The 13,729-nt window shown below is 41.3% G+C and overlaps 1 protein-coding gene across 10 annotated transcripts in view; it reads left to right on the top strand.

Moving 5' to 3' along the window:
• LOC143659472 (uncharacterized) overlaps positions 1–13,729 on the top strand; it is a 241,319-nt gene that overhangs the window by 70,806 nt on the left and 156,784 nt on the right. For 2 of the 10 annotated variants that reach the window (XR_013163571.1, XR_013163570.1), the window contains 2 exons: positions 804–853; positions 10,656–10,824. The exons of 7 other annotated variants lie outside the window; for them this stretch is intronic. The gene's annotated coding sequence lies outside the window, so the exon portion shown is untranslated. The remainder of the gene's footprint in view (positions 1–803; positions 854–10,655; positions 10,825–13,729) is intronic. One more of the 10 variants, XR_013163572.1, reaches the window with a different exon arrangement.

Genomic DNA, 13,729 nt, shown 5'->3' with positions numbered 1-13,729 from the left:
ATTTCTGCTGTATTTCTAATCCAGTTTTCCCACCTGTATACAGTCTTCTTAGGGACAAAGACCTCTTTCTTCTTAAATGAATCAACTTGATTGAGGAATAATTTACACGCAACAAAATGCGTATATTTTAAGCGTTCAGTTTGATAATTTTTAGTCATGTAATCATTGCCATAACCAGGATTTAGAAAATTTTTATCTAAATATATAGAACCCAAAAAAATGCCTGCTATGCTGGAAAGTCAGGTGTTTTTTTCCTGATGCATACCCATGTAAACAAACAAACAAACAAAAAAACCCCCAAAAGTTCCAACATACTCCTTTGCATTCAATTCCTCCACCCTGACCCAGGTATTCACTGGATTTCTGTTATTATAGATTTGTTTTGTCTGTTCTGAAACTCCACATACATAGACTCATGCAGTATGTACTCTTCTGTGTCCTTTTTGTACCCTTTCCTCAGCACAGTGTTTTAAAGTTTTTTCCGTGGTGTTTTGTGCATCAATAGTTCATTACTTTTTGCTGCTGTTTTGCATCCATTGTACAAATACAATAAAACTTGCTTAATCTATTCACCTGTTGGTGGACATTTGGATTTCCTCCCTGTTTTTGGCTATTTTGAATAAAGCTACTGTGAATGCTCATGCTCAGGTCTTTTTATGGACACATTTTCGTTTCTTTTGGATACAAACCCAGGAGTGATATTTCTAGATTATGTAGGAAATGTATGTTTAATTTTATTTGAAACTGCCAAACTGCTTTCCAAATGATCATTCCATTTTGTTCTTCCTCCCTCCACCCCCCAGCAGTGTATGAAAGCTTCTGTTGCTCTACATTCTCACCAACACTTGGTATTGTGAGTATTAAATTTGAGGGGTTGTATAGTGGCATCTCATTTTGATTTTAATTTGAATTTCCCTGGTGGCTAAAGTGCTTATTGACCACTTATAACATTTCTTTTGTGAAGAATTTGCCTGTTTAAGAAATTTGAAAATTTGTCTTTTTATTATCGAGACATAAGTATTATTTCTATATTTTTATATAGGCTCTATCAGATATATATATATATATAGTGAGTATTTTCTCCCAGACGCTATGGCTTGTCTTTCAACTTCTTAATGATGTCTTTTGAAGAAGTTTTTAATTTTGATGAAATCCAATTTATCAATTTTCATCATTTTTTTTCTTTTGTAGTTAGTGTATTTTCTTTCCTGTCTATGAAATCTTTATCTGCCCCAAGGTTGTGAGGGTTGTCTCCTAAGTTTTATACTTTTTGCTTTTACATTTAGTTCTAGCATGTTGTCGGTCTTGTTGAATGTTCTTTGTGCATTTGAAAAGAATGTGCATTTTGCACTTGGGAACATTCAGGTCAGGCTGGTTGATAGTGGCATTCAAGTTATCATTATTTTAGTTGATTTTCTGTCTACTGGTCCTAGGAACTACTGAGAGAGAAGTGTTGCAAACCCCAACTATATATGTTAATTTGTCTATTTCTCCTTTAATTTCTCTCACTTTTTGTTTATTGTATTTTGAAGTTCTATTATTAGGTAAATAACCATTTAGGTTTTGTACATCTTGTTGAAATGACCCTTTCTCATGAAATTTCTCTTTATCTCTGATTACATCCCTTACCTTGAATTCTACTTTGTCAGCTATGAATATAGCTCCTCGAGCTTTCTTAAGATTAGTTTTGTGTGGTATACCATTTCTCAATCCTGTATGTTAAACTGTGTATGTTTTTATATACAAGGTGAATGGAATGTATAGCTATAGAGTTTTGAAGGTCATTCTCTTTCAGCTATTTCTTTTCTCTGTGAACTCCAAGGCTGCAGACTCAGTCATTGTGTCCAGGAGTCATCCTAAGAGGTTTACACAAGGACAAGTTCATGAGGATCCAATCACTGATCACTGCCATGTGGCTGTCCCTCCTCAGGAGTGGGCAGTGATTGCGTGGCTCTGTGTTCATATTATCTTCAGGCCACAAACTCAGCAGCCCAACTGAAAGACTGGCCACAGGAGCTTCACAGAGTGAGCTGGGCCAATATGCTGACAGGAATGAAGGATGTTGGATTTGGAAAGATTAAGGCAAAGGCAGCCTAGTAGTTGGGAGATGACTGCCAAACCAGGAAGGCTTCAGAGCTCTAAAGTCAAATAAAATAGGATACGACAGGTAGTTTTGACAGCTGATCAAATGGTATCTAAGTTAGTATTTAATACTTAGAATTTAAGAACTTTGTATCTGAATTTGTAGATTTTTTTCCTTGTTGCCTTAATTTTAAATTGATTTATGGGACTTACTTTACAATGGTTATATGGATACTTTATTTAAATATGCCTGTGCTTAAGCTAACCAAGATATCCATTTTTTGTGTGGTTCTAAGCAGATTATTTGTTTCCTTAAATAAAAAAAAAAATTTTAATAAAAAAAAAGAGGATGTGACAGGGCAGTACCTTTGTGATTTCCCTCACAAGCAAGAAAACATGTTTAAAGGACATTCAAGGGAGAAAGAAAGGGAGGGGGAGAAATGGGAAGGATTCATATCCTGATCCATTTATTAAACATCTGCAGTGCTTTCCATGTGCCAGCCACTGGCATTGAAACTTTCCAGTGTCTTCAGTGAAGTATGGGTTGAGCTAAATAAATTTCGGTGTGATTAACAAAGGAACATGTAGGCCATGCCCACCTGTGCAGTTTCCATTGCTGTATCCTATTCACCATCTGCATGAGTTTCATTTCACTCCATCGTGTTTTGAATGGTCTGAACATCTAAGGTTCCCAGTTACATCTCTAGAAACAGTAAGACTATGTTTGGGGTTGGGTTGGGGGAGAATTAAGGAAGGAATTCTAGGAGCTAGGCTCTTTCTATTCAACTGGTAGAGAAAATCCTCATGTTCTTAAGACACTGGGTGTTGCCATCTGAGAAGAACCTCTGAGGACCAAGATGTTTTATGATATCACTAGGGAGGGTTTTTCATACCCAAAAAGAGCTGGGTGTAGTATAGTGGAAAGCCTATGGGCTTGGGAGCCACATGGACAATTGAATCTCAACTCTGCTACTTATTAGCTGTATGATCTTGGACAAGTTACTTCATCGCCCTAGGCTCTAGATTCTTCACCTGTGAAATGGGGCCACTTTACTTCTTAGAGCAGTTAGGAAGGTTAGAAGAGGAATGTAAAAAGGTCCAATGTCAGATGCAGAATACATAGACATCTAGCAGGACCTTCTTTTTATGGTTCTGTTCCCTCAACCCCTAAAGAATCTCAAAAGAAAATTCTTGGTGTAGAGGACCAGTATGATGTCTGAACAGTTTCCACTCTCTCAGTGCTCTGAGGTTAGCCAGGTGAATCATGGAAAGTGGCCTTCACTAGAAACTTGGCTCATGCCCTAAAGGGCTTTGGAAAAACCAAACCCAAGGATGCGTTTGCAACACTTCCCCTCTAGATTTCTACTGCTTTGTCCTGAGCCCTCTGAGGCAAGCATAAGGGTAATTATCTCCTTTTGGCCAAAGAAGCTGATTCTGAGATAACTTGCTCAAGATTACTAGTCCTTCATCTTAGAATTGTCTCAAACTTATGTCAGTGATTGGTCCAGTGGCCAGCCTGGTGGCATTCAGGAGTGTGGTCCCCAGTGGCACCCAGGCTTCAAGAGTTGGATGGTTGTGGCCCCAGCAGGGCCCCCAAGAGCTGACTTATTTTGGGGACCTAGATTTCAGATATTTGGGAGTCCCTTTGACCACATTAATGTAGTTTCCACCCTACTGAGTTCCTACATTCTGGCTGTGTATGATGATCACAAACACAAGGAACTTATAATTGGAGTAATCTCTGCGCATGGGAAACCTGTGACACAATTCCTTGGCTCTAGCATGGTTCTTAGAACATCCAGTTGAGGTAAGAGGATACTGGGCATTTATTCACCCAACTCGCATCCCTCAGTGGTTGAGAGTTGATCCTCAGCACTTAGCTGCTATCAGCCCCTGGCACTTCCAACTTGCCCCATTCCTGGGCTGGTCTGTTCCTAACTCCAGAGAATGCACTTGAGTAGCAAGGCACAGGTGTTTCAGATAGGAAGCTGTCCACATCTCTGGGAACTGCTGATGAGGTCTTGGGTAGGCTGCAGCATCTACTACAACCCCAACACAATACTTTCATCATGTTAATATACATACATACATACATATGCTTCCCTTCATTCCTTTCTTTATCCTTCAATAAATATTTATGGAGCATCTACAAAATGCTAGGTACTGTGCTAGAAGTGCTAGGGATTCAGTAGTCAGCAAGATAGACTAGTCCCAGTTCTCAAGGAACATACAATAATTAGAGCTCACACTTATTGAGGTGTAGTTAGATAATCATACAACAGTAATGACAAACACCAGAGCATTTTTATCTGGGTCAAACACAGCTCAACAATTTTATGTTCCCCTACCTATTTCAAGCCTTTTCCACTCTTCTCCAACCCCCTACTCCACCACCCAACCTTGTTAAGCTCCATGTCCACCCTCCCACTTTATATTGCTATTTGGCAGACATAACATAGCAAGTCCTCCAAATCAGTTTCACCTTTGAGTTCCTGATCTTGGAAAAAAGCTTCACCATCTACCCAGTTGCCTTGAAACTAAGATTTCACCCTAGTTTTCTCCCACTCCTGTGCCATGCTTCCCACTGTCTGCCCTACCCAGATAGTCACTAAGAATGGCTGACTTATCAAGTACCCAATATATGCCAGGCACTGTTCCAAGCATTTTTCTTTTCACAATCCTGAAAGATACAGACTGTCACTGTCCCCGTTATACCAGTGAGGTAACTGAGCCAGAGAGGTTGAGTGGGCCATGGTTACACAGCCAGCAAGTACTGGAGTCAGGATTTCACCAAGCAGCCTGTGTCCAGAGTCTGCCTCCATCCACACATGCTGGTGGGGGAGACAGGCATTAAACCAGACTTCTACTAATAATTATTTAATTACCATGGTGATATGTGCTGTAAAGGAGTAAGCTTTGCAAGCATCTAAGACAGCAGGGAGACTAATCGGGAAGGAAAGGGGAGGAAAATATTTCTCCAGAGTAGTGTCCTTCACTCTAAGCCTTGTGGGGATCTGCTTGTGACGTCAGACAATAGGAGGGCAGGCTGGCAGAGGATAAATGTCCACCATAGACCCAGAGATTTCAGGTCATTCTTACCACACCCCGCAGACAGACAGCCACCTCTTTTCCTTAATGCACAACCCTGACCTTGCCATCTGTAACTTGATTCTTCTCCACTATGTTGACTGTCAGGAAGTTGTTTTAATTGCTCTCCTGTGCCCTGGACCAGGGGTTGGCAAATTTTCCCCACAGAGGACAGATAGTAAATGCTTTAGGCTTTGCAGGACAAATGATCTCTGTTGCAACTCTTCAACCCTGCTGTAGTAGTGCAAAAGGAGCCAAAACAATATGTAAATCAATGAGTGTGTTCTGATAAAACTTTATTTGTGGACACTGAGATTTGAATTTCACATATTTGTTACATGTCATGAAATATGATTCTTCTTTGATATTTTTCAACTGTTTAAAAATGTAAAAACCATTCTTAGCTCATGGGCTGGCCATTCAAAAATAGGTAGCGGGCAGGATTTAGTCTGTGGTCAAGTTGCTGACACCTGCTGCAGACACATATTTCTAACTACCCTATAGACATCTCCCCCTACCTGTTCCACCAGGGTCCCCAAATTAAACGTTTCCAAAATCAAGCTCACCAGCCCAACCAAATCAGTTTCTTCTCCTTATATTCTGATTTTTATTAATGGCCTAGTGTGTCAGTTCCTTAGGGGACTTGGGGTAGACAAAAATGCCCAAGAACCACTGTTCTAGCCACACTAGCCTATTGTTATATCTTAAAATGACACATTTCTGTCTTTGCTCAGCTATCACACTACCTCTGGACTCCTCTTCATTACTCAACTTCTCCTAAGACTTGTGTCTATTCTCTGTTGCCATTTCATCCCCTCCCACTCCTCACTCCTCACCTCCTCCAATCTGGCTTCCAAACCATCGCACCACAAAAACAGCTCTCACAAAGGTCGCGGATGACCTCAGTGTTGCCAAATCCAAAGGACATTCTTCAGTTCTCATCTTACTTGCAATCGACACCACTGACCACTGTCCCCTCCTTGAAATACTCCTTCTGACTTTGGCTCCTCTTTTTCTTTCTCCTTTGTGTGCTTTCCCTCTGCTGCCTAGTCTGAAATGTTGCAGTTCATAAAGGCTGTACCCAGGGCCCGTTCATCTTCTCACTTCCATTTCTCTCCTTGGGCAATGGTGCACCTATATCTCTTGTCTCAATCTCTCCTCTGAGTTGTAGGCCTCTATATCTAGCCCTTTACTTGACCTCACCTCTTGAATGTTTTAAAGCCCTTCAAACTCTGCATGTTGAGAACCAAAACCAATCACTCATCCGACTATCCATTCTTTTAACAAAAAACGACTGAGCACTTGCTATTTGTCAGGCATGCACTAGTGGCTGAGGACACAATTTTGAGTAAAAAGAATTCCTACCCACAGGGAACTTGTAGTTTATTGGGAGAGACACATATTAACTAAATCATCACCCTCTGACTCCTCACAGCACATCTCTCTCTCTACCAAAGCAGCCCTTTCCTGTTGTTTTTATCTAGGGGCTTGGCACTGCCAGCTGTCCAGTTCTGAAAGCCAGGGATGCCTTTAACACCTCCTTCTCCCTTGGCAACCCCCCTGCAGTTTCCCTTCCTTTCCTGTTGAATGATGCCTGAATATCTCCTGACATCATTTCTCTCCATCACCTCTGCTGCTATCCCAGTCCAGGCCACTGCTACATCTCTTTTTGGACCACTGTTTCATCCACATTGTCTGTAATCTAGGCTTCACATCTCATCCAGACAATCTTTCCACAATAAAATTCTCTCCCTGCCACCCCAACTTCCCCTTTCCTCTGACACCAGTTAAAACAGTTCTAGGACTTTCCATTGTTTTTAGAATAAAGTGAGGGGTGGGGCTTCTCACCAAGATCCACAAGGCCCCACACACGTCTGCTGGCCCCTCCAGCCATGTCTCTCCCCAACCCATGCTCCAACCACCTTGGCCCCTTCTCAACTCCTTGATCTTATCTGCCTTCTCTTTCTTGCCAGAGGGGTTTATAGCATGAGCTCCCTCAGTCTGGGATGCTGCCATCTCTCTGCCTGGATTTCTCAAACTCACTCTTCAATATAAGATCTCAGTTCTACCATCACTTCCTCAGCAAGGCCTTCCTTGTCTTCTCTGCTGGATCAGACTCCCCTGTTAGAGCCTTCCACAGAACCTTGGACCACCCCTTGTGGCACTGGTCACACTGCAATTTGTGTGCGAAGTTGTGATGCTTTGGTTAATATTTGACATTCCCCACCCCAGTAGTTCCCTGAGAGTAGGGACTCTGTTTCTTTTTACTCAAAATTCTTTCCTCAGCAAATAACACATTGCCTGTCAGAAAGTAAATCCTCAGTAACTATTTGTTAACTGAGAGGATAGTTGGATGAGTGAATGAATGAATGCCATTTTCCTGCCTCAAAGGTTCTCCCTAATCACTCTTTAAGCTCAGCTCAAACGCTGCCTCCTGCATACTTCCCTGATACTCTTTGTGGAAATTCATCTCCCTCCTGCAATCCTTGCCCTCCATGTACAACTCTGCCACACCACTGATCCCCCACTTTCCCATGTTACTGTGTTCACAGCTATCATCCTTGTGGTGCAGATGTTTCCTGAGAACCAGGACCAGCTTTGCTTATCCTTGCATCTCTCACTGTCATGGTGTATTGGACATGGGAGGCAGAATACTTGCAGAATCGATTTCTTTATATAGTCCAGTTCATTCTAATCCTGACAGTGTTCCATCTTTTAAACATGATGTGTCAACCATAGAGGGGGACGGAGCAAAGGAAACACTCTGCCACCTCAGCTCTTGTCAATTCACAGATCTTCTTTCTCTGGAAGTTATTGAACTCCTCAAAAGACTTCCTCCCCCATAGCTGACTGCAAGATTTATGCAAAATTTCCTTGTCCTTGATCATTGTGCTTTTCTAAGAGTTGATTGTGGTTCAGCAAGTTTATAAAGTATTTTTACCGCCTGGGGATCCATTTCATTGTGCCTGCTGATTTGTTACATTTAATTTTTCTAGTAACTCCCTTACCTGTATTTTTATCAATAACTGTGTTTATAAGGCTTCCTGATTGTACATATCCATCCTCCCCTTTTGTTTTTCTTGCTAAAGTCTTATGACTGTAACAGGAACACAGTAACTCGGTCAGCTTCTTCTCACAATGTAGAGGGCTTTTAGAAAGTCAGAATAGCTAGCACATATACCTGCTCCCAACATAGTAATTTCACTTTGAAAATTTATGAGATTTTGTTTTAGCACTCCTTCCTCTGGTGTTTTGCAATCCCAATTAAGAGCACTTATCACTAATCCCTATTTTGTTTCTATTCCCTTCAGCACTTTCATATGTACTGTGAGCTCTGATCTAGCTGGTGCTTTGGAGAACAAGGTGTTATGTTTAATTGAATCTTGGGGTCAAATGAGTTATCATAATGGTAGACATGTATCCCCAATTTTCATTGAATTAAGAGTACAGTAAAATTCCCTTGAATATTTAATACCTTTGTAATGCATTCTACATGCTAGCTATCATCTCAAGGTCTTATACACATTTTCTCACTTAATCCTGACAAAAATTCTGTGAATTGATTTGGATGAGGAAACTATGTCACAGAAGCACCAAGTCACCCGTCTAAGGCCACAGGGCTAGCAAAGTCTGACTGTTCCTGACTCCAAAGCTCTCAACCACTCACGATGGAATTCTTGATTTCCTTTCGCTGATGATCCAGAGAGCTCCTTAAGTTCTTCCAGGCTCCATCAGGATATGATTGATCAGAACGCCATTGTCTGGATGGCATGGGGGCTTTTACTGGATTACCTCGCCTTCCTTCCTGCCCTCTGGTCCCCAAAGAGCCTTGAAACTCATGTTTTATTAATCGGTTGTAAGATTCTGGGCTCAGAGCACTATGGGAATTGAGGGTTGGTGTATAAGAGTTGGTTTAAAATCTTAGTTCAAATCCCTTAAAAAAATATAAGAAATTCAGGCTACACCTGATATGGGAGAACGGGATCAATCAGTCCATCAACAAATCCTTATTAAATGCCTCTAAATGCAAGGCCTCATGCTCATGCCGTGGGCAGCTATCCGAGTAGCTCTGGTTTTTACAGTAGAATTGTGATTTGCAGTTTCCGATGAAAAGAGCTATTTATGGCATGCCAGAGCTTATGGGGTTTATGGCTGTTAAGTCTGTTTAAGCCTGCAACTGAGATTGAGGCTTTTTCTTAAGGGAAGAAAAAACAAAACCAAGCCCCCAGCCTCTGTTTGGAGGTAAGTTGAGCTCTCTTGTTATGAAACAGTGGGAACTGAACCAAAATTGGCTTCCCTGGGAAAAACAATAATCTGCAGGCCACTTGAGCCCACTGTTTCTACAGGGGAGGGTAAGGATTAGATTTTTTAAAATGCCCATCATTTTTTTATTGTATGTCTGAAGTATGCTTATTTTTCCTTTAAATGACTCTGAACTTATGTTGCCATTTGGAAATGTTAGCTTTGGAAAGGGCACTTCACATAAGGACATGTGGACTGGTGGAGAGGGTGAGGATTGTGGGGGTGGGGAGGAGGGGAGGGAGGTAATGGAATGTCAAAACTTGCAAAGCTTCCTGGGAAAAAGAACACAGGACGTGCAGACCAGGTTTCAAAGATGAACAGGTGGGGGTGAGTGTGTCGGTAGTAGGGGGCATTGCATATGCATACAGAACAGGGTAGGTTAGAGGGACATTTGACTTTGGAACCATCATGAGGAGAGAACCCGATCAGGTTCAGCAATTTTTTCCTTTGAGACCTTACATCTTTAAAGAGAAATCTGTAGATAAACTGTGAAGAGCTGTATATTGCTCCACCTCCAGCTTAGCCAAGATACGACTGGTCGTACAGGCTCGTATGTCTATACTGCTTAGGTCAAATCCTTCCTAGCTTGTGACCTGGGACAAGTGACTCAAACTCTTGTGCTTTAGTTTTTTCATCTATAAAATGGAGATATTAATAATACCTATTTCAGAGGGGTTTTAAGGTGATTAAATGAGATAGTACATGGATACTGCTTAGAACAGTGCTTGGCACTTAGTAAGTATTTCAAGAAGTTAGCTGTTATTATTATTATGATAGCATTGCAAAGTACTCCACAGTATACTGGTAAGAGGCAGGATGGAGAATCATGGCTAGGCAGGTAGGTGTCAGAACTTTTAGCTGCCTGAGACAGGTAATCAAGCACTCAATGGGACTGGCCAAAACAGCACAAAGTCTTACTGTGATCAAGGATAGATTATTAGTATTCTTTTCTTCTCATTTGTGTTTTGGGCAAGTATTACCATTATCTTTGACCATGAAAGGCATATATATATATATATATATATATATGTAATGTATGTATTTATGTAATGTATGTATTTGTGTATGTATTTATATAGAGAGAAATCAAGAGGAGGAACAAAGAGATTTCTACTTCCAGCAGAAGTGGAATCTAACTGTAGATTATTTTGACTACTCATTTCAAGCTGCTTTTATCTTCACAGAAGCAAAGATCAGGGAAATAAAATGGAATACCACAGGTAACATTGCTGGAGAATGACTGAACCAAGAAGGCTGAAAGCTGAAAGACTTTTACCAGAATATCTCAAGTTCACATGTCCTAGTAGTTGTTTTAGACTTGAGTAAATGATGGCAATGTGATGATTCGCCAATGTAAGTATGTATTTGAAGGGTCCTTGTATCATATCTGTTTAAAGTGAGATGGGTTGTGAATGTTCCGTGTTCCTAGAGATGTTTAGGGGTCAAGGAGGAGGTTCGAGGAGCAGTGTGGATGGTCTGCGATAGTGTGGGTGTGGAGAACTGGTGCATCCTTCTGAGGATGTATTTCCCACAGCTCTGCTGAAAAGGTCAAGACAGACACCAGACAGGACAAGGTTAGGCTATATATTCAGTTATGGAGTCAGAAGTGGTGATCAGCCTCAGCTGATGGGTGGGGAAGAGCACAGAGGAGAGTCCACGCTCTTCTTCCAGGGTCCTCAGAGGCCAGGAGTGATTGACTGCACCCTTGCAGAGATGATACCAGGGAGCAGCCAGCTCTGAGAAGCCAGACTGCTGCATTACCCTTGGAGCAGAAGGCTTGCCCTCCATAAAGGTTGAGGATAAGTCATAGCCAGTAGAGGTTGAGTATAAGTCATAGCCAGATCAGGAGAGAATATTCAGGTTCTGGCCAGACTGTCTGCAGAGAAGCTAGCTGGACAAAGCTGCAGGGCTTGGGAAAAAGTGGAAGCTCATGGGAGAACAACTCCTGCCAAGAGAGGACCCCACAGCATCCACCACAACGAGCTCCCTACTTCTAGTAATAGAACTTGATCTAGAATGGCAGTAATTCAGAGACACAGAAGGTGGGGAAGCTCAGGGTATAGCTAGTGCTAACATCAGTTGATGTGGTCTATTTGTTTATTGTAGAAGTTTAATTGGTGCTTTGTGGCTACAGCAACTAGAAATGGAGAAAGCTCTGGGGTGTTCCATTTATGGCCACTACCTGTGATGTGAGGATGCCCTGGAGTTTTTCAGTATACAACCTGCACTTCCTTACATGGTGGCTTTGTTCCTATAGGAGATCCTTCCTATATTTGGGTAGAGATCTAATTTAGAGAAATATTGCATGCATCATTTTCTCTCCTTCTCCAGAAGACTGTGAAATTTACGAAAAGCAACATATTCTGCCTCCTATTTCCATTCAATGAATGGTAACCAACTATTTGGAGTCAATTTCTTGAGCAGAGGAATTTTATACATCATGTAACCTGTAATTGATATCTCAAGTGAGACACTTTACCCCATTAGAAATTTCCACCGTTGCCACGGCTCCTTCTACAATGTTCACCGCCTCTTCCCTTGGGTTAGTTGGGTTCTGGGATTCTCTCCGTCTGGATCTCCCTACCATAGGGCAAAGCAGTAGCTTGTGGTCAAGTAATTCATTATAGTCTTTCTCTATGGCCATATGGACATTTAATTTATAAAAATGTCCTTGAGGGCGGGCTCACTGGCAGAGTTTTTACCTGTCATGCCAGAGACCCAGGTACTATTTCCAGGGCCTGCCTATGTAAAAAAAAAAAAAAAATGTCCTTGAACCAAAAGCTTACCTCTGTTTTTTTTTTGTAAGATCCCAGTAAATCACCCCTTATTACTAAAATGAGTATTATAGAAAATCCATCCAATTAGAGTCCTGGAAAATTAGAGATATTCTGTTTTGTTCTTTCATAATGGGTACAGGTCTGGGTTTAGCCCCTTTCACTTCGTTTCTTTCATCTCTTAATCTCTGGCAATAGGCAGAAACTGAGGAGGACTGTGGGAGTACCTGCAAAGACCAATTATTTGAAGTAGTCCAGTGGTGGGGCCTGCCCAACATTGGACCTTGAAAGGAATCGTCTGTCCACTCCTAGTCCCAAGTTTTGAAATGTACTCAGCTCCAATACATCCAGGACCTGTATTTTCAAGTCTTTAAATAACAGCTCAGTAGTCATGTACTCACTGCATAGAGGGGCCAAGACATCCATATCTTGTGCCTTTGCTTTCTTTTGCATAATTAAAAGAAAAAGGAAAGAAAAAAACTTGATGCCGTGTAAAGAAAAGTGCTATAGAAATACAAGTTTTTTTTCACTTTCAGGAAATACATACATTACCTAAGACTTGAATTCTTCACTAGTGTTCTCCTTCTTTTTTTAAGCAAAGAAGTCTGTCTGGTTTCTTTTTCCGTCTTTTTCTTCAATTTAATTTGATCTCCTCATCAAAAAACCATTTCTGTCCATTTTAATCTTCAGTCTGGTGCTGTAGAGAGCACGTGGCACAGAGCTGCATGGTAGGAATCTGTACTTTTTATTTTTTTTGTATGCTGTATGGTAGGGTCACATTTCGTTCTTTTTCCATGTGAGCATCCTGTTATTGCAGCACCATTTGTTGAATTTTGTTTGTTTGTTTTTCTTGGTTTCTTTGTTTGTTCGTTTGTTTGGGAAGTGCATGGGCTGGGAATCCAACCCGGGTCTCCTACATGGCAGAATCTGTACTTTAATATGGACAACTCAAAGAGCCATTTGCAGCACATCAAAAGACTAGACTGGCAAAAGAATAACAATCACAAAACCAAGGTATATAAAGAAGAGAGGAAATCTTTGTCATATTGAAGTACAGGCATCTTCATTTGGAAGAAATCATGAGGACATTAGGAGGTGTGTCAGGTGTGAATGGTGTTGGGATGGGGAGGGGCATTCATAACTTCTGTTCTCTTAGAATGGAAAGTCTGCCTGGAGGAGCAGACATTTCAGACTCCAACTGAAGTTCATCATTTTGGACATTGGGTTTCTCTCCTTCCTTTATCATATTGTAGTCCAGTTCTTATAGATTCAGGTTAATCATTGCTAGGGATGGGAGCTGACATTCCATTTTCCTGGGTGGTGGTCAAGACTCAAGACAGCTATTTCCTCCCTATAAGATCACGTTGCATCAACACAGAGCTGTATGTAAAAATCCTAAAAAGTATCAATGAAAGGCTGTCATTTTTTTTTTTTTTTTGGTGGGGGGTGGTGCGTGGTCTGGGGATCAAACCTGGGTCTCCCGC

Source organism: Tamandua tetradactyla, chromosome 16 (genome assembly GCF_023851605.1).
Source record: "Tamandua tetradactyla isolate mTamTet1 chromosome 16, mTamTet1.pri, whole genome shotgun sequence".
Lineage (NCBI taxonomy): Eukaryota > Metazoa > Chordata > Mammalia > Pilosa > Myrmecophagidae > Tamandua > Tamandua tetradactyla.
Note: the sequence above shows the minus strand (reverse complement) of the source record. Positions and strands in the feature narration are given on the sequence as shown.